At 32.5% G+C, this 3,972-nt stretch overlaps 1 long non-coding RNA gene across 1 annotated transcript; it reads right to left on the bottom strand.

Annotated features, from left to right (window-relative positions):
* Positions 1-2,794: 2,794 nt before the first annotated feature.
* On the bottom strand, positions 2,795-3,479 carry LOC113339785. The gene is made up of 2 exons (XR_003355126.1): positions 3,339-3,479; positions 2,795-3,104 (listed from the first exon to the last, which is right to left on the bottom strand). It is a non-coding gene; the product is annotated as an uncharacterized LOC113339785 (long non-coding RNA).
* Positions 3,480-3,972: the final 493 nt, after the last annotated feature.

Here is a 3,972-nt window from a genome sequence, read left to right as displayed (position 1 = left end):
GAAAGTTTTGTATGAGAGTTTCCGAAAATATGGTTTGTCATTTAAATGGAAATACGAAAACCAAAATTAGGTACCTCAATGTGAATATCTTGAAAATATTTTCGGTTTTGGAATTTCCTTGTTGTCCAAACACCTCTGGTCTATAAATAATTGAGTTTTAATTTCTTGCAAACTATCCTAAGAGCCACGCATACTTCATTTGTGTAATTTATGGTGGAGCTAGAAGCTCTACGAATACCGTTGGTGGGAAACTAGATAATTGCATTGTTATTTTAGTTTTCTATTATTAATTTGATTGACTAATGGTTGTTGTAACTTCGATTGCACCTAGTTTGATTATTATTGAGAGCTTTCTCTTCTGATATAAGGGTCACTCAAACTAGATCAAAGTATCGACGGGATCTTTAGAAACACTTTTAGGATATAAAGACATGTTATGATAATTCATTGTTAACAGACTATGTTTTGTACATAATTGATCACAAGAGGATTCAAGTTGTGTTATGCAGGTATTGAAGGTTATAGAAGATATGAAGATGAAGAAGAATTCTTATTAGTTTTCATATCTTGTGGATTTAGTGCACAAACCTTGATTGGCTGGGATCCAACTAGAATCGTGTTTATATTTGAATGACTTGATTGATTAGTTGCGTGATATCAGAAATTATCATTTGGTGGTATTTTTCAATATCCGAATATGATATTTGTAAATCTGAATCTAAGTTACTGATTCAGATTGATCTAAACCCCCCAAATGAGTTTATTAGATTACACGAAAGATCCTTTGTCAAATTCATATGATACATGTGTATCTTCCTCTCTCCGAGAACTAGTGATCCTCAAGACGGATTGGGGATATAATTGTAATTTAGGAATGATTACTGGTTTAAGGAGGTATTCCTATAGAAGTAAAATAGATTCCTAGGAGGTTTGGGAAACCAAAACAAAGTAAGGAACTATATCTAGATAAGGAAATACTTTCTAGACAAGGTAATATACGTAGAAAAGGTATCATTCATAGATAAGAAAATATATTCCTTAAAGGTTTGGGAAACAAATCCAAAATAGAAATCCTTGTCGGCTAATTAAGTACGACGAGAAGCTATAAATATAGAAGTTTATCTCATATCTAAGACATCTAGATAGTTTGGCTTGTGATACAGACATGCTTAGAGAGGGAGGTTTGTGAGACAAATCTCCTAAAGAGAAGTTTGTGAGGCAATTAGTTACTGTAAAAGCAAGCTTAGAAAAACAATTTTTAAGTTGTTTACTATTTAGAGAGGTTGTGAGCGTAACAAATAAAGAATTGTAATCGTTTCTTGCGCATAATCTAAAGAAGATATATTTCTTCGAATTACTTCTTTGTTTTCTGTTTTCTAGTTATTCATCTATTACATATTCTGAATTCCCCCTCTATAATAATAGTGACCAAGTAACAAAGATCATACTATCATCATATCACTAAGATTGAATTGAGTTGTTACCAAGCAGATTTTTATCATTTATTGTTTGGAAGAAAATCCAAAGGACTTGTGATTCACGTGCATGACTCTAGAATTCGAAGGCCCATGGGTACCGAGGAAACTAAGTAGCTAGGGGTAGTCTATTTGGTCTCAACTATATGAAGTTGGTACTAGATTTTGTATAGCGGCTTAATTCTGAGAGTATTCGAAACTGGACTAGGTCCCAGGGTTTTTCTGCATTTGCGGTTTCCTCTTGAACAAATCTTGTTGTGTCATTTTCTTTTTTATTCCGCATTATAATTGTTTTATTATAACTAAAGTAAATTTCACTTGTAGATTAATTTGTAACACTTGATATTGATCCTATAGAGGTTCGGTTTAATACCGTACCTATTATCAAGTGAAAACTTCATTTTCGTATCGTCTTCATCTTGAATCATAGTCAATAACACAAGTGATCTTGTTGTTGTATTTTCTCGATCTTGTATCCATATACGATCACACAAAGTGTGTACCGAAGGTTTTGTATTGTCTTTACTCTGTCCATAGATAATCACACTTGGTAAAGGACTTATACATTGATAAACGAAAGATTGTGGTGTATGTGGGTACCCTCGTCTGTTCAACGGGACACGTTGACAACACGACACGATTACGGGGACACGTCAAATCTCAAAAAAATCGGTTACAAGGACAAGTGATATGTATTGCACACACCACTAAAATAAGATTTTACAACAATCTACTCAACATGATAATTATTTTTATTTTCAAAATACTTGATTACTAAATAAATAAAATTAATAATGATGAATTTTCTTATAAATAGTGCTTGGATTTAATTGAAAGTAGAATAAATTATCTTCACATTTAGTTTATTTTGATTTTCCAAACCTAAATAAATTATTTATATTTTTTTCTGAAAATGTCTAATTAGTGTCCGTAAAGTGTCCAATATTGTTTTTACGGAACACGTGATATGACGCGTTTCTTATGTATCCGGAAGTGTCGTAACTGTATTATGCCTGATCGTGTGTCGGACACAATTACCACATCTTTTTAGATATGTCCCTGCAACATAGATGAAAGAGATGCCCAGTCTGTTGTCAAAGATCCTAACAAAGTCCCCGAGAAGCTTAGTGCAGTATTATGGCATAAATCAAAAAAGTGGCCAAAGCTCTTCCTTCGGTGGATTATAACTTCGTTAATTGTACAGGTAATCAATGAGGTTGCTTTCCTACGTCCTTTGTATCCGGAAAAAAAAAATATATACAAAATGAAGAAAAAAAATTAATAAATCTAGAGAGTGTAACATTGTGAAATTATTTTCCTTGCTCAAATAATCATTTATTTTGTTGTCATGGTTTTCTTACGAACAAAAAATGAAAGACAACATATCCTCTTATTAGCAGTATGCTTCAATGGGAAAAATAAATAAAAAGCTTATAGATGGACCAATTAAGCTTTTCTAGTGACAACAACAAGTTCCCGGCATATCATAATCTACACCTATGATCTTCGGATGTAATTTTGAAGAAGGAAGATCTAAAATTTTACATGATCCATGGGAAAAACCTTGGTAGCTGCAAGGCCTAGTACAGTCTCCGTCATCTATACACTTACCTGCTTTGTGACAATCAGCTGCATAACCACACAAGAGTGAAGAGTCCGTTAATCATTGATATATATCGTATTATTTTTAAAAGAGATAAATTTCACGTATGACATAAAATAGGGCAATGCTTCTTTCTTTTTTTTGCGTTTTTTTATTATTTTTTTTTTTTGCGTTCTGATTTGTCTAAGACAAAATTGATTGAAAAAAAAGTATACTTTGTTTAGAAACAATGTCAAGTTCTTGTGACTGAATATACCAACCATTAATCCTTCCAGCCGCCTCAACAGATAAAACACTCATCAGCAACAAGCATAAGGCCAGAGCCATAATCATCTTACTAGCAGTGAGACCAGACATCGTTTTTGCTTCGAGGAACTACAGGCTTGCTTGCACTTCTTTGTTTTTCTGGTTCTTTTCCTTGCTCACTGAGCAACGAATTTATAATGGGCGTGGTAGACAAAATCTAAGTTGGCTAGATTAATTACAATTGGATTTTGTGCTTCCGTCCCTTATTTCATGGGATTTTCAGAACTTAATTACAATTGGATAACAAATACTATTCCTAATTAAATAGGAGGGATTTTCGGGATTTATTTGCTGTGCTAGATAATAATTCTTTATAACAATAAAAACAATGGAAATTAAAATGCCCCACTCAATGTCTTGTATCGACAAAATCTAAGAGTATCTCCAATTGTAATTCGGTGTGCATCCTATGTGTACTAGTTTTTTTTATGAATGTGAGAGAAAAATTCTCTAATTTAAGGATGTGAAAAAAATCCATCTCTAACCATAAATCATATATATTAATTGAAGATATTTTAAACCATTGATTTGAAACCTAAATATAACTCCTTCGTTAATAATCTTTGATTTTGATGATTAGGATGTTTA

Source organism: Papaver somniferum, unplaced genomic scaffold (assembly GCF_003573695.1).
Source record: "Papaver somniferum cultivar HN1 unplaced genomic scaffold, ASM357369v1 unplaced-scaffold_21, whole genome shotgun sequence".
Classification (NCBI taxonomy): Eukaryota; Viridiplantae; Streptophyta; class Magnoliopsida; order Ranunculales; family Papaveraceae; genus Papaver; species Papaver somniferum.
This window is presented reverse-complemented; position numbering and strand designations above follow the sequence as displayed.